This window comes from Heterodontus francisci, chromosome 41 (genome assembly GCF_036365525.1).
Source record: "Heterodontus francisci isolate sHetFra1 chromosome 41, sHetFra1.hap1, whole genome shotgun sequence".
In the NCBI taxonomy this organism is placed as follows: domain Eukaryota; kingdom Metazoa; phylum Chordata; class Chondrichthyes; order Heterodontiformes; family Heterodontidae; genus Heterodontus; species Heterodontus francisci.
This window is the reverse complement of record NC_090411.1, coordinates 21,651,355-21,672,679: the sequence shown is the minus strand read 5'-3', so window position 1 is coordinate 21,672,679 and position 21,325 is coordinate 21,651,355. Positions and strand designations below refer to the sequence as shown.

The following is a 21,325-nucleotide window of genomic DNA, read 5'->3' as shown; positions in this document are numbered from 1 at the left end:
TTTCAGGGAATTTGTAAAATCCAAAAATAGTGTTCTAAATATTCACAAACTGGACATGCTCCTCTGCTCATAACATTTTTGAGAGGCAGGATCAGCCACAAATTCCGCATGTCAAGCTGCCAAGTGTCGCTGTGAGTTGTTGTTTTTGGCGCCTGTCGCCAAGCTGCTGTAACCACTTGTCGTCGTGGTAGTGCACGCCAGTCCACAGGATGTAGCTCCATTTCTCTCTTCCGCCAGCTAGTGACTCCCAGCTCTGATAGTACACGCTGCCCCATTTGTCGTCTGGTCCTGGCTATCTCACCGTACGCAAGGCGCTTGGGTACTCGACCGTCTTCCGTCCTGCGGACGTGTCCCATCCGCCGTCTGTTACATTCGTGCCAACACACTTGGGAGCTCTGCCTTTGGGCAGGACTGCCGCATTTGTGATGTTGTCCTGCCAGGATATACCCATAATGTGCCGCAGACAGCAAAGATGGAAATTATTCAGCTTCTTTTCCTGGTAGCTGCACGTCGCCCATGTTTCACAGCCATGCAGCAGGGTGCTGAGAACACAGGCCTTATAAACAGTGCTGAGAACACAGGCCTTTCAACAATCAGCTTGGTCCTAAGGGTCCGCTTGCTCTTATCTCATGTGCATTTCGCGAGTCGGCAAAGCTGGTAACTGCTTTCCCTATGCACGTATCGAGCTCTACGTCAAGGCACTGATTGTCTGTCACGGTGGACCCAAGAGAGTAGAATTTGCTAGCCACTTCCAGTGGGGTGTTGTTTAGTGCGATCAGGGGTGGAGATGCAAACCTTGACCCATGACCTTCGTTTACTTGACACTTAAAAGTCAAGGAGAACAAGTTACAGGCATGGGAGAGACAGTCTGTGAGTCTTTTGCAGTCGAGTATCCCACATTTGGGGACATCGCAGGCGTCGGCACACCCCAAGGGCAATGGGTTAGCTTGGTCCTGGGAGAACTTTTTGTTCCCCCAAAAATATACTTTATTCATAAAAATCTGTGAAAAAAATGCATTATAAAACAGTTCAAAACAGCACCAAACTGACATTCCAAAAAGTGCAAAGGAAATCAGTTTTCTTCGAGACAGGAGTGAGTTGCCTCACAACCCTTCCATTCTATTTTACATGCCATGTGCATTTTACAGCAAACCCATATTTGGTGTATACAGCCCGATGGGTTTCCCATGGGTCCAGTCCCTCAGTTCACTTTGGTGGTAGGACCTTACACAGTGGTCTTTCCCCATTGAGCCTTTACAGGGTCTGCCCCAAGCTTTAGTGCGTCCCTCAGCACGTAGTCCTGGACCTTGGAATGGGCCAGTCTGCAACACTCGGTCGTGGACAACTCTTTGCGCTGGAACACCAGCAAGTTTCGGGCAGACCAAAGAGCGTCTTTCACTGCATTGATGGTCCTGCAGCAGCAGTTGATGTTTATCTCAGTGTGCGTCCCTGGGAACCGAGGGGAGAGCACAGACTCCTGTGTTACAGAGCTGCTTGGGATGAACTTCGACAAAAACCACTGCATCTCTTTCCACACCTGCTTTGCAAAGACACATTCCAGAAGGAGGTGGGCAACGGTCTCTTCCCCACCACAGCCACCTCGAGGGCAGCGTGCGGAAGGTGGGTGCGAGACTCCGGGCGTGCAGGAAGGATGTAACGGGGAGGGCCCTTCTCACCACCAGCCAAGCTATGTCTTGGTGCTTGTTTGAAAGTTCTGGTGATGAGGCATCGTGCCAAATGACTTTGGCAGTCTGCTCGGGGAACCATCCGACAGGATCCACCATCTCCTTTTTCCGTAGGGCCTTGAGGATATTGTGTGCAGACCACTGCCTGATGGATTGGTGGTGAAAGGTGTTTTTCTGCACAAACTTTTCCACGAAGGACAGGTGGTACGGCACGGTGGAACTTGATGGAGCATTCTGCGGCAACGTGGCCAGAACCATCCTTGGCAACATCGGGCACAGATAGAACGTCGGCACGTAGTGAGACTTGGTGTTTGCGGAATGGGGTTGTACGCAGAGCTTGATGCAGCCGCACACAAAAGTGGGCATGAGGATGAGGGGGAGGTTGCATAAGTTTTTTGCCCCAACCTTTATCTAGAGGTTTGAAGATGGTGTCTGTGCGGACAGGCTCCATTTCGGATCTCTAGATAAGGTGTAAGATGGGTCGGGTGAGTGCCGTGGTGCAGGACTGGGTTTATGGGGCAGAGTTGCGGTGTCATGGTGTCATCCAAGATCTGGCCATTGGCACCAACTTGACCTGATCGTCACCAGAGGACACCATCTGCCCAGCGTTCTCCATACACGCACCTACCATCGCCACTCTCTTGTCAGCAGCAAAGTGAGGGCCCAAGCCCAAAGTTTTCACAGTTCCAAACAGGACGGCCCGCCACGCATCGGCATCCCTGCTACAAGAAATGATGCCAAGTGCCAGCAGTTCGCATTGGCGCTCGAGCAATTGCTACCTGCTAAAGGCTTACCAGGAAAAGCCGATGTTGATATTGATGACGCTTGCAAATCTCTGGGCTCAATCATCTATGACACAGCGGCAGCAGTGACATTTGGTAAAGGCGGAACACGCAACAAAGACTGCTTTGTGACCTACTCAGCGGAGATGACATCTGTCATTGAAGCAAATAACAGCGCCTACCTGATGCACAACATAAAGCCAACAGCCAGATCACTCTATGACTTGAAAGTAGCCAAGGCAGTCGTGCAAAAGACAGGGAGACACTGCGCACATAAACACCGGAGCAACCTATGTCCAGAAATCCACACTGCCTGTCACAGTGTGAATCTATGTGCTATGTACGATGGGATCAAGAGGGCGCTTGGTCCTACCATTACCAAAGTTGCCCCTCTGAAATTGGCCTACGGTCAAGTACTCAGCGACAGAAGCAAACAGATGTCCCACTGGGTTGGACACGACTGTGAGCTGCACTCCCGTGAGACGGGCATCTCCCAGCCTGCGCTTGACGCTCTTCTGCAGCTTCCTGTCATGGATCACTCGAGCTTGAAAAGGTCATTGATTCCTTTGCCAGCAGAAAGGCACCCGGCAAGGATGGAATTCCAACCGAATTGCTTAAGCACGAAAATCCCATCCACTGCCTCACCTTCGTGACCTCCTCTTTCGCCGTTGGAGGGCAGGATCCTTCCTCAGGACATGTGTGACGCAAAGAAATCATCACGTTACGCAAAAACAAAGGAGACGGAGGAGACCGTAACAACTACTTGCCAGGGACATCTCGCTCCTCAGAGTCACTGGGGTCTTGCTGGAAAGACTCTGTCTACTGGCAGATCGAGTGTATCCAGGAGGACAGTGCGGTTCCCGTGCTGACAGATCTACACTGGGCATGACCTTCGCCATACACCAGCCGCAAGAGAAGTGTCGGGAACAGGACATGCCTTGCTATCGTAGAGCTCACGGAATCATCTAACACCGTCAGCTGAGCAGGACTGCACACGATTTTAGAGAAAATTGGCTGTCCACCAAAACTCCGTAGTCTCACCCGTTCCTTTCATGACAACGTGCACAGTTCTGTACGGTTTGGTGGCTCCACATCCGACAGTTTCAGCATGAAGAATGGAGCGATACAGGGCTGCGTCCGAGCCCCCACTTTGTTTGGTATTTTCTTCTCCACGCTCCTGACCTTTGTCTTCCCTGCAGATATGGAAGGAGTTTGCCTGCATATTAGGTCAGGCGGCAAGCTCTAGCGTCTATCCAGATTGAAAGCGAAGACAAAAATGCAGCACGTCTTGATCAGAGAGCTCCTCTACGCTGATGATGCCGCGCTAGTGGCCCACACGGAAACTCAGCTACAGCCACTCATGGAGCGTGTCTCCCATGCCTCTAACCTCTTCCCTCTTACTACAAGTGGCAAGAAAACTGTGGTTCTGGGGCAGGGTGTCACATCTACGCCCTCGATCGGACTAAGCAGCACTCCGCTGGAAGTGCAGATTCTGCAACCTTGGATCAACGGTGACAGACAGTCTGATTCTTGATGCAGAAGTCGACACACGCAGAGGGAGAGCAGCTACCACCTTTGGCGGACTCACGAAACGTGCATGGGAAAATAACAAGCTCGCACTTTGGACCAAGTTGCTGGTTTATGAGGCCTGTGTTCGCAGCACCTTGTTGTACGGCTGTGAAGCATGGACGACTTACAGCTGTCAAGAAAGGAAGCTCAACCATTTTTATCATCGATGTCTGCGGCGTATTCTCGGCATCTCATGGAAGAACCAAATCGCGAATGCGACGGTGTTCTCAAAAGCAAATCTCCCGAGTATGCCAGCACTCGTCACGCAGAGGTGACTTTGCTGGCTCAGGCATGTTTGCAGGATGGAAGACGACCCATTCCCAAGGGTATTCCATATGACGAGGTGGGCAGAGCCAGAAGACCAGTAGCTCCACTTCAAGGATGCCTGCAAGCGTGACATGAAGGCCCGAAACATCGATTTTCATACGTGGGAGACACTAGCCAAGAACAGAGGAAAATGGTGACATTACCCCAGACTGGTGCACGCCACCACGACGGCCAGTGGCTACAGCAGCGTGACAGAAGGCGCCAACACGCAAACCAGCACCCTACAACGGCACCTGATAACCCCACCTCATATGCGGCACTTGTGGCAGGACCTGTCTCTCACAGATTGGCCTTTTGAGCCATCAGCCAAAGTGCAGCACGTGAAACGATCGCATCGCCGATGGATTTGCTGCACGTCCATCATCTTATGTTGGTGGAAGGATGCCGCCGCCGACATATACAACCGGACACCGCGGGGGGCGGGGGGGCCCACTCGGCCCATTGTGCCTATGGCAGCTCGTTCAAAGGGAAATACAATTAGTCCTACTCCTGTCTCTTCTTTACCTATAGCCCTGCTAATTTTTTCCCTTCCAACTGTTTCTTGAAATTCCCTTTCCAACCTTGTGATTGAGTCTCTTTCCACCATCCTGTCAGACTATGCATTCCAGACCAATAACAACGACAATTTGTATAAACATTTATAGAGCACCTTTAACGTAATACAACGTCCCATGGCGCTTCACAGGGGTGTCAGAAAGTAAAATTGGATGCCGAGCCGCATAAGGCCGTATTAGGGCAGATGTCCAAAGGCTTGGTCACCAAAGTAGGTTTCCACGAGCGTCCTCAGGGAGGGAAGAGAGGCGGAGAGGCTCAGGCAGGGAAATCTGGAGCTTCGGGCCTGGGCAGCTGAAGGCACGGCCGCCAGCGGTGGAGCGATAAAAATCAGCGATGTTCGAGAGACCAGAATTGGAGGAGTGAAAGAATGTCGGTGAGGAGTGAGCCGCAAAGAGGTTTCAGAGGTTGAGAGGAGCAAAGCCATGGAGGAATTTGAGAGCAAGGATGGGCAATTGAAACATGTGGTGCTGCTCAAGCAGCGAGCACAGGGGCGATGGGTGAACTGCACTTGGTGTGAGCTTGGACACGGGCAGCAGAATTTTGGAGCAGTCACCTTCTTAGTTACTTCTTTATTTGTTGCTGAGGCCATGCGGTTCTTCTTGAAGGAAAATGCCACGGTTGCTCGTAGATATTCCCTGCCACAGGAGACATCATTTTGACTTAAGGCCTGACTCAAACACAGCACAAGGAAGCCTCGCTGGAAGCACCGACCATGCTGGAGGAATTTAGGATTCCTGCCGTGATGGCTCGAGTACCTTCAAGAATTATGTGCATTTCTATAACGCCTTTCACGATCACAGCACATCCCAAATACAGCCAATGAAGCACTTTTGAAGCTTAGGAAAGGCGGCAGCCAATTTGCGCACAGCAAATTCCCACAAACAGCAATGTGATGATGACGGGGTAGTGTTTGTTTTCGTGTTGTCGATGGAGGGATAAATTGGCCAGGTCGTGGTGGATAAGCCCCCTGTTCTTGGAAAGAGTGCCACGGGATCTTTTGCGTCAGTCCACCTGAGAGGGCAGACGGACAAGGCCTCGGTTTAATGTCTCATCCGAAAGATGTCAGGAAACATGTAGATGCGTGTCTACAACCTGAATATTGCTGAAAACAGAAATTTTGTTCAAGCTTTTTGTCTTGCACTCATCAGGACAACTCGCAAGCATAAGGGAAGCAACAAATTTATACTATATGAGAAGAGAGTGCTGATTGGTTGGCAAGTAGACTGTGATTGGTAGAGGCGTTGCCATGGAGAAATTTAAAGCAGGCAACTTGACTCTGATTGGTCAAGGCATTGCCCTGAGGAATGAACCAGCAAATGACTGTCACATATTTTGTTTCCCTGAAATAGGCGCAGTGTGTGTACATGTTCTTTCTGTCTGCAAAGAACAGGGCCCTGTGAATTAATATATGTAGCTTCCAGTACACGCAAATGCGCCACACAAATTTCAAACAAAGCTTGGCAGTTAACTGTCAGTCACCATAAAACTGTCAACGCCTCTACCAATCAGAGTCCCCTTGCCAACCAATCAGCAGTCTCTTCTCATACAGTATAAATTTGTTGCTTCCCTTACATTGGTATTCTTGCAGGTTGTCCTGATGAGTGCAAGACGAAAAACTTTGACAAAATGTCTCTGTTTTCTTCAACCTTTTAATGTGGCTTCTCCTTGAATCAGTTACTGGCTGTGTAGACAATGATCATACTGCAGAGAGTAAGATAGATTGCAAAGCCAGAGTTAAACAAAGGGAGGTAGGTTTGCTGGCTTTGGGAAACTGGTGAAATATTTCAAGCAAAGGAAGTGAATGTGACAAGTGAGGAAGACTTGACGGCCAGAACTTGCTCCCGATGTCCCTATTGGTGTTGAGGTGCAAAACTTGAAAAGTGCTTTTTCGAAGGCATCAGATTGTGAATGGTGTTTGAAAGGAAGAGAAGCCAAGCATTTCCTTCCTTTGCAATGTATACGTCTAGGGATTTCTTATCGGAAAACGCATCGCGGCCTGAAGGAAGGCAGCTGAGGGGGTGGGGTGAGGGTGCTGATTTCCTATTAAGGGCAATATTCAAATGTCATTGCAGGCTCTGGATCCGTGCGGCATTTTGTCGGAAGGTGTAATGAATGATAGATTGCAATATTTGCCAAGAACTGACATGTGCGAAGAGCAGCAGATTGTGAATGGAGTGACAAGGCGATGTGTAAAAACGGAGTGTTTGAGACCGTAAGAGGTGGTGTGTGATGTCAGGTGGCAGTGTGTGGCAATATGTAGCATACTTACCTGGCAGGGGAGAGACCATGATCAAGAAGGTGGTTCTCCCAGGACGAGGCTAGCCCATTGCACTTCGGGTGTGCTGACGCCTGCGATGTCCCCAAATGCGGGATACTCGACTGCAAAATTTGTGGTAGTGGGGGACTGCGTTCGCGCTCTCCCCTGGTTTTACAAAGCAAGATTAGAACTTAGTGTCTCTCTCAGCTTCTTTTGTTGCTACCTATTTTTTTTTAACCACTGTTTTCTTTGCATGAACTGTGGCTCTACTGCTTACTTTCTAAACTTTCTTTTATCTTTTCTCCACACACTCAGAGCATTATCTCTCTCTCTCTCTCTCCATTGAGCCTAACAAACTGCTCATCAGCTGCCAGATGCTCACATTCTTGCTCTGTGTGCCGCCCATACCCCACTCTTACCCTGTGCCACGCCGCTCACCCGACCCATCTTACACTTTATCGCCACGTCCAAAATGGACCCTGTCTGCACGGACACCATCTTCAAACCTCTACGTAAAGATTGGGACAAAAAAACTTATACAACCTCCCCCTCATCCTCATGCCTACTTTTGTGTGCCGCTGCATCAAGCTCTGCCTACAACCCAACTACGCAAACACCAAGTCTCACTACCTGCTGACCTTCTATCTGGCCCCGATCTTGCCAAGGATGGGTCTGGTCTGCCCACATCGCCACAGAATGCTCCATCCACTTCCACCGTGCTGTACCACCTATCCTTCGTGGAAAGGTTTGTGCAGAATAACACCTTTCACCACCAATCCATCAGGCAGTGGTCTGCACGCAATGTCCTCAAGGCCCAAGGGAAAAGGAGAAGGTGCATCCTGTCGGATTGGTTCCCCGAGCAGACTGCCAAAGTCACTTGGCACAATACCTCATCATCACAACTTTCAACACAAGCACCAAGACGTAGTTTGGCTCTTGGTCAGAAGGGCCCTCCCCGTCAGATCCTTCCTGCGCGCCTGCAATATCACCGCCTCTGCACGCTGTCCTCCAGGTGGCTGTGGTGGGGAACAGACTGTTGCCCACCTCCTTCAGCAATGTGATTTTGCAAAGCAAGTGTGGAAAGAGACGCAGTGGTTTTTGTCAAGGTTCATCCCGAGCAGCTCCGTAACACAGGAGTCTGTGCTCTACCCTCTGTTCCCAGGGACGTCTACCGAGATAACCATCAACTGCTGCTGGAGGACCATCAACTCGGTGAACGACACTCTTTGGTCTGCCCGAAACTTGCTGGTCTTCCAGTGCAAAGAGTTATCCACGACCGAGTGTTGCTGACTGGCCCATTCCTAGGTCTAGGACTACGTGCTGAGGGACGCACTAAAGCTTGGCCAGACGCCGCAAAGGCTCAATGGGGAAAGGCCACTGTGTAAGGTCCTCCTACTGAAGTGAACTGAGGGGCTGGACCCATGGGAAACCCCTCGGGCTGTATACACCATATATGGCTTTGCTGTAAAATGTACATGGCATGTAAATTGGAATGGAAGGGTTGTGAGGCAACTCCCTCCTGTATCGAAGAAAACTAATTTCGTTTGCACTTTTGTTTTGAACTGTTTCGTAATGCATTTTTTTAAACTGATTTTTATGAATAAAGTACATTTTTTGGGGAAAAATCTGTTATCAGTTTAATGTCTGATACGACCCTTATCTGGGGACCATATATTAAATTGATTTTTGGAGCAGGGAGATGGAATAGGGCCTTGCTCCGTCCACACCACGCAACGACCTGGTATTGCAGTATCTCTGGGAACGGTGCACCTCCCTTTCCGCTGCTGCTGCTGCACTTCAAATGACAAAACCACGTACAACCATCCCGTCAAAGCTGGCACAGTTCACACAGCTGCTCACAAACGGCTAAATCCACAAGATCATACATACCCTTCAAATGCTTGAAAGCTAAAACATGCACTCAACAATTAAACAACCCATTACTCCGCCACATTCATCTATTTACGCGCACAAAACTTACACACACAGCGTGCAAACAATAAAACTCTGCGCAAACCTCCAAACCAACTTAAGCTGCAGCCAGCAGTACAAGGAAATAAACCACAACTAGCCCAAAAGGAGGACCAACGCCAAGCAAAGGAAGTTCATCAGCAGGACGCAAGACAGTTCCTCATACAAAACAAAGCAGCTGACACAGTACGCTCGACATTCAGTGCAGGAGAACTACTCCAATCAGGAAAAGCTAATTCCCCTAACCAACGGGGTACCTGTTAGGAATTTAGATTGCCAGTCTGAAAACCAGGAAGCTGTCCATGACTGGACGTCTACCCGCTAATATGATAGCAAAGGTGGTATTTACTGGAAGGAGAATTCGGCAATCACACATGGAAAGCATCAGCAAACAGCAATGACAGTCCATAAGTTGGCATCTTTCCATCCAAGGAAGATGATGGACACAGAGCAAACAATTGATTTAGGTGGGGTGTCTTCTCTGCTCCTTTGCTGATGACTGTGAAGGACAATCCTTGAGAGGCAGGTTCTGCCACAAGTTCCGCACGTCTAGCTGCCAAGTGACGCTGTGAGTTGGTGTTTTCGGCATCGGCACATGTTGCCAAGCTGCTGTAGCGACTTGTCGTCGTGGTAGTGCACGTCAGTCCACAGGATGTATCGCCATTTCCCTCTTCCGCCAGCTAGTGACTCCCAGGTGCGATAGTCGACATTTAGGGCCTTCATGTCACACTTTGGCTGCCTCATTTTCCGTCTGGCCCTGGCTACTTCACCATACGCAAGGTCCTTGGGTATTCGACCATCTTCCATCCTGCAGATGTGTGCCGTCCACCGAAGCCATGTCTGTTACATCCGTGCCAGCGCATATGGGAACTCTGCCTTTGAGAGGTCTGCCACTTTTGTGATGTTGTCCTGCCAGGATATACCCGTAATGTGCTGCAGACAGCTAAGATGGAAATTATTCAGCTTCTTTTCCTGGTAGCTGCACGTTGCCCATGTTTCACAGCCATGCAGCAAGGTGCTGAAAACACAGGCCTTATAAACAATCAGCTTGGTCGGAAGGGTCCGCTTGCTCTTATCCCATGTGCAGTTCGCGAGTCGTCAAAGGTGGTAGCTGCTTTCCCTGTGCACGTATCGAGCTCTAGATCAAGGCACTGATTGTCTGTCAAAGTGCACCCAAGAGAATAGAATTTGCTAGCCACTTCCAGTGGGGTGTTGTTTAGTGCGATCAGGGGCGGAGATGCAAACCTTGACCTTAGTTTACTTGACACTTAAAAGTCAAGGGGAACAAGTTACAGACATGGGAGAGACAGTCTGTGAGTCTTTGTAACTGAGCGAAGACAATCCATAAAGAGATCATCATTCCAGCCAGCCATCCTGAAATACAAGTCACCCATGAGGACCGTATTAAGGCAGTCAGGAATCAGCCCAATCTGATGAGAATAACTCCAAAATTACTGGATTAAAGTGTTGAAGACGAGAGTTAGAGACATTGGAGAGAAGTTATCATGGCCAGCAACAGTATGCTTCTCAAAGTATCTTTCAATCCAAACATCAGGACATGACTAGGCCCACCTCAGGCAGATTAATCTGCTCAGCTAACATTCCCAAGAAGTAAGTTCAGGAGACGTGTTAGTCGTAGCGAAGCATGAAATAGCCAATTGGTGCATTTTACACCCCGAAAATAGATCCTGACATCTTGGATCAATTGAAAATTTTGATTCAAACGAGAATGCCTCTGGAGGTCAGGTTTCTAGCAGAAGGTACATACAAGGCCCAACAATAACTCACTAGCCATATCCCACTTTAAAGGCTGAGGACCTGGAGGTTACAATTGGATGAAGTTCAGTTGTAGGCAGGCTGGAGGCAGCTCGGTGAAGCCACCGATCAATGCAGGAGAGAGGTTCGGAATTCAGCCCCAGGGTCCACTGGAAGTGTAGAGTGAGTGGCCTCAGGTGTTAACAACAGACCTGGGGAGCAGTAGGCGTGAAACCCGGGGCCCAAGAACAGCAAAGATCGGTGATGGAGAGAAAGGGTAAATCCAGCAGTTCAGGGCAGATGAAGAAGATGGCGCGAAGAGCAGCTGCTAGGCACACAAGACCGGGAGAGCAATGGCAGCCTGTGGAGCCAGTCGATCCAGCGCAAACAGAACATCGAGACCAATATCTCTAAAATACATCCAACAGAGCACGGCACTGCAGTGCAGAGCCAGCATTTCCTGAGCATCAGGGCTGCCAGTGATCACTTAAAGGAAGAGAGGTGTGAAGCTGTTTTCTTATAGCTGTTACACCATTGTTGTCTCAGCAGTGACTAGAGATGGAATTTTTTTACTGAAAGCAACTCCTCTTAAAGACTAATCCGAGAGGGTCAAAGAGTGCGGGACTGAGCAGCGGCACCACTGGCATTGAAGCGTCGTAGGAGAGACCCCAAAGAAGATGGGCCCCAAGAGCAGGTGTCAGCCAATGAGGAGCACGCAAGACCGAGAGCTGCAGGAGGAGCCCGAGGAGCCAGTCCATTCAGCAAGCTCCGAAAGCAGAGAAGAAATATTTGTTTCTCTTTCAGTCACCCCTTGCCTGAGTAAATTGCAAAAAGGTCTTAAAAAGCGACTGTTCCGCCCACTCACAACCCTGCACCATTCGTCTTTTCTTCAGGTTAGGTTTGAGTAAGCATTGCAGCCTCCAGCCACAAACAGGTCTCAGGCACAGAGATAAGGGCCAGCACCATGACTGCACCCCCGACTCCTGCCCATTACACAAGACAGGACATCATCTGAGCAATAGTAAGCAGTCGGCGAATGGAATCTGGCTTCACACTAGGCTACAAAGGAATCCTAAGGGGGCCAGAGAGATCAGATTATGAAGGAGTTTACAAATTATAATTTCTTGGCTTTTCGTTAAGATCAGCTGAAGTACAAACATTCTTTACAAATTACTATCTGTTACATTCCCTATGTAAGGGCGAAAAATACAACTTTGCAACACAGATGGAATCGGGACTTGCTCCATTATTACAGTGCCCTAATTGAAATGAACAAATATCCTTTCTGCGATGCATAGAATCGTAGGAAGATACAGCACAGGAGGAAGCCATTGGGCCCATTGTGTCTGCAGGCTGTTTGGTTGGGCCAATCGTTGCCAGATCTGACTGGACGACATAAAGCACTGTCTCCATCAGCAAGACCACCTCCCTAACATCACCCGACTACAACTCTGCCTCGGCATTTCTGCTGCTGAAACCTTCATCCACCCCTTTGTTACCTCCACATTCAACTATTGTAATGCTTTCCTCGCACATTGCTTCAACCATACACTGAAGCTCATCCAAAATTCTGCTGCCCCTATCCTGACTTCATCACTGAGTTCATTCACCCATCACTCTTATGCTCGCTGACCTACATTGGCTCCCAGTTTGGCAATGCTTTGCTTTTAAAATTCTCAAGCTTGTTTTCAAATCCCTCCATGGCCTCGCCCTTTCCTATCTGTGTAACTTCCTCCAGCCCTGGCAGCCTGTGAAATGTCAGCGTTCCTCAAATTCTGGGATCTTGCACATCCTTGATTTTCATCCTTCCACCAGTGGTGGCCATGCCTTCAGCTGCCTCAGCCCTAGTGTCTGGAATTTTCTCCCTAACCCTGTCCACATTTCTACTTCTCCCTTATACTTTAAGATGCTCCTTTCAACCGATATCTCTGACCAAGCTTTCGGTCACCTGCCCTAATATCTCCCTGTGTGGCTCGGTGTCAAATTTTGTTTGATAGCTCTCTAGTGACGCACCTTGGACTTTTTACTACGCTAAAGGCGAGTAGTGAGTTATGACGGTCTGGAATGCAGTGCCTGAAAGCGTGGTGGAACTGGATTCAATAGTAACTTTCAAAAGGGGGATTGGATGTGAACTTGAAAAGGAAATATTTCCAGGGCTATGCAGCAAGAGTCGTGGAGTAGCTTGGACAGGTCCGTTCCTGTGAACATGGAGAAAAAGTTTCCACTTGTGGGGAAAGACCAAAATTACAGGCCATAAATATAAGATAGGCACTAACAAATCCAGGGGAAACTTCTTTACCCAATGAGTGGTAAGATAGCGGAATGTGCTACCACAAGGAATAGTTGAGGCAAATAGCATAAATGCGTTAAAAGGGTAGCTAAATAAGCAGATGAGAGAGAAAGGAATATAAGTGTATGCTGGCCGAGTTAGATGAAGCCGGGGAGAGGAGACTCGTGTGGAGCATAAATGTCGGCATAGAGCAGTTGGGCCGAAAGGCCTGTTGACTCGCTGTTATGGCTTCTTTCTGTGCGGTATGATTCTGTCCGTTATAATGGTTTCCTAGCAAGTGACGGAAGGTAAGAAATGGCTCTACACGTATCAAATATAGAGTAGCTTTACCCGATGGTGATGTGCGACAACACAAAGGCTGGCAATTCTTCACATGTGAATCCTGACGAAAACCACTGATCTTTTCAGCTATTATGCCACTGCCCAATAACACAGATTGAAATGCGATCCTGGTTCATTTTCCTGCAACAGGAGTCAGCTAAACTCAGCAACCTATGTTAAGCAATGTACATTGAGTTTGGCTGCTGGGCAGTGATCCATCAATGATCTCAGAGAACAGTGACCATTCCTATGATGCCACAGTCGTCAGGCAGGGATCAGGAAGAGTTACTGCATTGCAAACAGAGCAGGCTCTAGCTATTAGTTGTCCACTAACTCAAAGAAAACTACTGGGCGAGCCGAAGTCAGGAGGAGCATAAGTTCTAAAGGATCCACCACATTTTGCTTAGCAGCCATTGGATAGTGAGCTGGATCAGAAGTCCTGGCTGAGTTTAATTTTACTGCGGTTCTGCCAGATTTCAGGGGGAAATAAAGATCAAATTTGGTGTTATGCTTCAGCATTTCATAAGAAACATTAAAATTTTAGAACAATGAACAGATGCAACTGAGGAAAATGCAACCACAACTTATATTTATAGAGCACATTTAACATAATGAAACATCCCAAGGCACTTCACAGCAGGGTTATAAAACAAAATTAGACGCCGAGCCACGTAAGGCAATATTAGGGAAGATGGCCAAAAGCTTGGTTTTAAGGGGCGCTGGAAAGGAAGAAAGCGAGGTGGCGAGTCGGAGTACTCTAGGGAGCGAATTCCAGAGCTTAGGGCCGAGGCAACTGAAGGCACGGCCACTTGCGGTGGAGCAATTAAAATCGGGGATGCTCAAGAGACCAGAATTAGATGAGTGCATTTGTCTCGGAGGGTTGTGGCCCTGGAGGAGATTGCAAAGGTAGGGAGTGGCAAGGCTGTGGAAGAATTTGGAAACCAGAATGAGAATTTTAAAATCAAGGCATTGCTTGACCGGGAGCCAATGTTGGTCAGCGAGCACAGGGGCGATGGGTGAACATGACTCGGTGCAAGTAAGACACAGGCAGCAGAGTTTGGATGACCTCAAGTTTACGGAGGGTAGAATGTGGGAGGCCAGCCAGAAGTGCATTGGAAGAGCCAAGTCTAGAAGTAACGACGGCATGAATGATGGTTCAGCGGCAAATGAGCAAAGTCAGCCGATTCTATGGAGGTGGAGATAGGTGGCCTTAGTGATGGCGCAGATATGTGGTTGGAAGCTCATCTCGGGGTCAAATATGACACCAAGGCTGCAAAGAGTCTGGTTCAGTCTCAGACAGTTGCAAGGGAGAGGGGTAGAGTCGGTAGCTAGGGAATGGAGATTGGAACGGCGACCCAAGGCACTGGCTTCGGTCTTCTCAGTATTTAATTGGAGGAAATTTCTGCTCATCCAGCACTGGATATCAGGCAAGCTGTCTGATAATTTAGTGGAGGTGTCGAGAGAGGTTGTGATGAGGTAGAGCTGGGTGTCGAGGTGGCCAAGGATAGATCCTTGGGGAACACCAGTAGTAACGGTGCGGGAGCGAGAAGAGAGGCTGTTGCAAGTGATACAATGGCTACGATTAGATGGATAAGATCGGAAACAGGCAAGTGCAGTCCCGCCCAGCTGGACAACTGTGGAGAGACGTTCGGGGAGGATTGTGTGGGTCAACTGTGTCAAAAGATGCAGACAGATCGAGAAGATCAAGGAGGGATCATTTCCCTTTTGTCACAGTCAATTAGGATGTCATTTGTGACTTTAAGAGCCATTTCGGGACTGTGACGGGGGCAGAAACCTGATTGGAGGGATTCAAACATGGAATTTCACAGAACTGTAAAAAGGTTATGGCACAGAAAGAGCCCATTGTGTCTGCACCAGCCGAAAAACTAGCCTCCCAATCTAATCCCACCTGCCAGCACCTGTTCCGCAGCCTTGCAGGTTGCAGCACTTCAAGTGGAGGTCCAGGTACTTTTTAAATGAGTTGAGGGTTTCTGCCTCCACCACCGATCCGGGTAGTGAATTCCAGACACCCACCACCCTTTTGGGTGAAAAGGTTTTTCCTCACGTCACCTCTAATCCTTCTACCAATCACCTTAAATCTGTGCCCACTGGTAATTGACCTTTCCGCTGGGGGAATCGGATCCTTCCTGTCTTCTATGTCTCGGCCCCTCATAATTTTGTACACCTCAATTAAGTCACCCCTCAGCCTCCTTTGTTCGAAGGAAAAGAAGCCTAGCCTATCCAATCTTTTCCTCACAACTGTAATTTGCAAGCACTGCAACATTCTTTTAAATCTCCTGTATACTCTTTCCAGAGCAATTATGTCCTTCCTGTTACATGGTGTCCAGGACTGTACGCAAAACTCCAGCTGTGGCCTAAGCAGCGTGTTGTACGGTTCCAGCATTACATCCCTGCTTTTGTATTCTATACCTCGGTCAATAAAGGAAAGCATTTCATATTCCTTCTTCACTTTTTCTACCTGTCCTGCCGCCTTCTGGGACCTGTGGCCATGCACTCCAAGGTCTTTCGCTTCCTCTACCCCTCTCAATATCTTTCCAAGAAAGATGGGCATGGATTTAGGGGGGAGTGGGTGGCAGCAGCAGGTGTGGTGGCGGGTGGACGACAAGACGTTCAAGGAGTTTCGGGAGGAAAGGGAGGCTGGAGTTGAACCGGTAGTTCACAAGGATGGTGGGGTCAAGGGTTGTTTTTGTTTTGAGAGAAGGGCAATGATGTGAAATTTAGAGGAGAGTGGGACAGCACCTGAGGAGAGAGAATTGTTAACAATATCAGCTAACATGAGGACCCGGAGGGGAAGTTGGGTGGTCAACAGTTTAATGGGAATAGGGTCAAAGGAGCAGGAGATGGGTCTCATAAACAAGATGAGGTCGGAGAGGGCATGTGGGGAGATCGGAGAGAAACTAGAGAGAGATGTGAGTTCCGGGCCAGAGCATGGGGGCTCTTTAGAGGAAGTTTTGTCCAGTGGGTGACTGGAAGGAAGGGAAGCAGCAGAGGCAGCTGAACTTAAGGCCTCGATCTTCGTGACAAAGAGATCCATGAGCTCCTCGGACTTGTTATTGGAGGTGAGGATGGAGGAGGCAAATGAGAGAGGTTTACGAAGATGGTTTACAATAGAGAAGCGAAGCCACGGGTTATCTTTGCATTCCAGGGTAGTGATCAGTTTTGGTAGAATAGAGCAAGAACCAATAGTGCTTTATGCGATCTAGCCAGGTCTGGTAGTGAATGGCGGAAGCAGTTGTCTGCCATATCCTTCACAACTGCATTCTTCAGACTTGAGGGAGTGGACACGAGGGCCGTACCGGGGGGAAGTGCCAGGGTGAGAGAGAGTAATGGCTTTACTGGGGACTAGGGCATCACAGTTGGAGGTGAGGGTGCAGTTGAGCAAATCAGTAGCTGCTGAAATGTTGTGATCAGAGAGCCAAAGGCTCAACAGTTGGATTTTTGAAAGTGCAGTTGTAAGTGAATTGGAAGATAGCTTTCTGGGGTGGATACAGAAAGAGGTAGTGTTGGGGCGTAGAAGGGGCAAGTGGGTGGAGAGTGATACAAGAAAGTGATCAGAGTTGGCATTATCCGATGGGAGAAGCAAGCCCACGTGAGATGGCAAGGTCAAGGAGGGTAGCTGTGAGAATGGGTTGGGGAGTTTACATGGAGGGAGAGATATAGGGAGGATATGATGGCGGTGAACTCAAAGGGGAACGAGCATGATGAGTTGAGATAGAGGTTGAAATCACCGAGGATGAGAAGCAGTTTGGTGCAGAGGCTGAGGGAGGAAAGCAGTGAAGATATCTCGGTGAAAATGTTTTAATCATGCTTGGGTGGGCAGTCGAGAATGAAGATTTTGAATAAGAGGTGAGAGGGATGGAGCAAGGTGAGATGCTCAAAGGAGGAGAAAGTGCCAGAGGAGTAAGGGTTCAGGCCAAGGTGTGATTTGGTGATAAGCACCACACTGGCACCGACAGTCTTGACAGGGCAGGTATTGGAAGGTATAGCCAGGTGGGCAGGCTTCATTTAGGAGGAAGGTGTCATCACCCCTCAGTCAGGTTTCCGTTGAGGCCATGATGTCGATGCAATCTTCAAAAATAAGTTCATTTTTGGCAAGGGCCTTGTTTGCAAGTGAACGGGTATTCTGGAGGGAGTTGAGCAGAGGGGTGGTGAGAGCTGATCCACTGACAGATTCCACAGGGTCAGAAGTGGGAGGGGTGAGTTGGACAGGAAGGAGATTGCCAAGAATAGCCCGCGGCGGACACTCTGGGCGGGAACTTCGGCGAAATAGTAGGATGGGGCAATTGGGCTTGCTGTTCCTAACGAGCCAGCGCCGAGTGCCTCGATGAGGATGCCGACGGAGGCACAGAGGGAAGCTGTAAGCTCATCTAAGAGGGAGTCAAGCCTGACACGGTGGCAAGAGAGCAGGAAGGCCGAGCAGGACCTTGAAGGGTTGGGGTAGGGAATTGGGAGGTCCACGATCACAGTCCTGAATGCCGTTCCTGATTTTCGTCAGAATTTTTAGTTGTAGTTTAAGCTATACATTGTCACGGGTTCGGTACACTCCTGTATGCAGACCTCACATCCATGCCACAAAGTGCATGTTAACTTCAATGGAAAAGAAAATGGAGCGCAAGCTGCTGATTTGCTGTGAGCCCATTTTGCACAATTGATGCAGACCAATTTCACCCCTTCTGTCAACTACAGAGCAGTAAATTTAACCTCAGCGGTGGGGAAAAGCATGCAAAGCATCAGTAGGGATGATATTAATAATCAGTTGGAAGGGTGAGGCTTGATAGAAAAAGGCTTCAGAAAAGAGATCTAGTTTGCCAAACCTGATGCAGCTACTTGATACTGTGGTATCATAGCTCAGTGAGATTTGGTAGATGTCATCCATTTGGAGTTCCAAAAAGATTTTGATAAAACGTTATGTTAGGAACTTAAGTCCGTTGATGGATTGCAAATTGGCTCAAGTTGGGTAGAGAGTGGGCAGGTTTTAGGTAGAGCTGCTGCCAGACAGGTTGCGGTCACCAGTGGGCTGGGCCAGTGCTGATTGGTATAACCTCCGTTTTTTATTATTGATCTGGAGCAGGACGTAGATAATACAGTTGTTAAATATGCGGTAGAGTCAGGATTTTAGAAGAAGTCAAATTGGACAAGTTTGCCCAAAGCTGGCAAATGTTCCTCAGTGTCGTTAATCGTGTGACAGATGTCGGGTTGATAGTACAAGTGAGAAGCAGGCTGAATATAGGAAGTTCAGAGGGGAAGTGAAAAAAGAATTGAGAGAAGCAAGGAGAGAGTATGAGTAGAGACTAGCAGCTAACCTAAAAGGGAATCCAAAAGTCTTCTATAGGCATATAAATAGTAGGAGATGGTGGTAAAAGGAGGAGTGGGCCTGATGACTGGAGCATTGCCAGTGTTACACCGTTGTTCATAAAGGGTGTAAGGATAAGTTCAACAACTACAGGCCAGTCATTATAACCTCGGTGCTGGGAAAGCTTTTAGAAACGATAATCCAGGACAAAATTAACAGTCGCTTTGCAAATGTGGATTAATGAAGGGAAGGCGGCACAAATTTAAGAAGGGCAAATTGCGTTTCCCGAACTTGATTGAGTTTTGTGATGAGTTAACAGAGAGAATTGATGAGCGTGATGCTGAGTGACAGGAAACAGAGAGTAGTGCTGAGCGGTTGTTTTGCAGACTAGAAGAAGGTATATAGTGGTGTTCCCCCGGGGTCAGTATTCAGACCACTGCTTTTCTTGATCTGTGTTAATGACCTCGACTTGGGTGCGCAGGGCACAGTGATGGACTTGAAGAGGACATAGACAGGCTGGTGGAATGGGCGGACACGTGGCAGATGAAATTTAATGCAGAGAAGTGTGAAGTGATACATTTTGGTAGGAAGAACGAGGAGAGGCAATACAAAATAAAGGATACAATTCTAAAGGGATGCAGGAGCAGAGGGACCACAGATCATTGAAGCTGGCTGGGCAGTTTGAGGAAGCGCTTAATAAGGCATACGGGATCCTGGGCTTTAGAAATAGAGTACATAGAGAACAAAGAACAGTCCAGCACAGGAACTGGCCATTCGGCCCTCCAAGCCTGCGCCGATCTTGATCCCTGCCTAAACTAAAACCTTCTGCACTTCCGGGATCCGTATCCCTCTATTCCCATCCTATTCATGTATTTGTCAAGATGCCTTTTAAACGTCGCTTTCGTACCTGCAGGCACTCACCACCCTCTGTGTAAAGAACTTGCCTCGCACATCCCCTCTAAACTTTGCCCCTCTCACCTTAAACCTATGTCCCCTAGGAACTGACTCTTCCACCCTGGGAAAAAGCTTCTGACTATCCACTCTGTCCATGCCGCTCATAACTTTGTAAACCTCTATCATGTCGCCCCTCCACCTCCGTCGTTCCAGTGAAAACAATCCGAGTTTATCCAACCTCTCCTCATAGCTAATGCCCTCCAGACCAGGCAACATCCTGGTAAACCTCTTCTGTACCCTCTCCAAAGCCTCCATGTCCTTCTGGTAGTGTGGCGACCAGAATTGCACACAATATTCTAAGTGTGGTCTAACTAAAGTTCTGTACAGCTGCAGCATGACTTGCCAATTTTTATACTCTACGCCCCGACCGATGAAGGCAAGCCTTCTTGACTACCTTATCCACCTGCGTTGCCATTTTCAGTGACCTGTGGACCTGTACGCCCAGATCTCTCTGCCTGTCAGTACTCCTCAGGGTTCTGCCGTTTACTGTCTACTTCCCACCTGCATTAGACCTTCCAAAATGCATTACCTCACTTTTGTCCGGATTAAACTCCATCTGCCATTTCTCCGCCCAAGTCTCCAACCGATCTATATCCCGCTGTATCCTCTGACAATCTTCATCACTGTCCGCAACTCCACCAACCTTTGTGTCGTCCGCAAACTTACTAATCAGACCAGCTACATTTTCCTCCAAATCATTTATATACTGCAAACAGCAAAGGTCCCAGCACTGATCCCTGCGGAACACCACTAGTCACATCCCTCCATTCAGAAAAGCACCCTTCCACCGCTACCCTCTGTCTTCTATGACCGAGCCAGTTCTGTATCCATGTTGCCAGCTCCCCTCTGATCCCGTGTCACGTCACCTTTTGTACTGGTCTGCCATGTACTTTTGTACTTGTCAAAGGCTTTACTGAAGTCCATATAGATAACATCCACTGCCCTTCCTTCATCAATCATCTTCGTCACTTCCTCAAAAAACTCAATCAAATTAGTGAGACACGACCTCCCCTTCACAAAACAATGCTGCCTCTTTCTAATAAGTCCATTTGTTTCCAAATGGGAGTAAATCCTGTCCCGAAGAATCCTCTCTAATAATTTCCCTACCACTGACGTAAGGCTCACCGGCCTATAATTTCCTGGATTATCCTTGCTACCCTTCTTAAACAGAGGAACAACATTGGCTATTCTCCAGTCCTCTGGGACCCCACCTGTAGCCAATGAGGATGCAAAGATTTCTGTCAAGGCCCCAGCAATTTCTTCCCTTGCCTCCCTCAGTATTCTGGGGTTGATCCCATGATCCCATCAGGCCCTGGGGACTTATCTACCTTAATGCTTTGCAAGACACCCAACACCTCCCCCTTTTTGATAATGAGATGACTGAGACTATCTACACTCCCTTCCCTAGGCTCATCATCCACCAAATCCTTCTCCTTGGTGAATACTGATGCAAAGTACTCGTTTAGTACCTCGCCCATTTCCTCTGGCTCCACACATAGATTCCCTTCTCTGTCCTTGAGCGGGCCAACCCTTTCCCTGGTTACC

The 21,325-nt window shown here is 48.6% G+C and overlaps 1 non-coding gene and 1 pseudogene across 1 annotated transcript; both read left to right on the top strand.

Annotated features, from left to right (window-relative positions):
* The first annotated feature begins 7,179 nt into the window (after positions 1–7,179).
* On the top strand, positions 7,180–7,343 carry LOC137354795 (U1 spliceosomal RNA). The gene has a single exon (XR_010970496.1). It is a non-coding gene; the product is annotated as a U1 spliceosomal RNA (small nuclear RNA).
* A 1,439-nt stretch (positions 7,344–8,782) lies between these two features.
* LOC137354489 (U2 spliceosomal RNA) lies at positions 8,783–8,950 on the top strand (annotated as a pseudogene).
* The last annotated feature ends 12,375 nt before the right edge of the window (positions 8,951–21,325 follow it).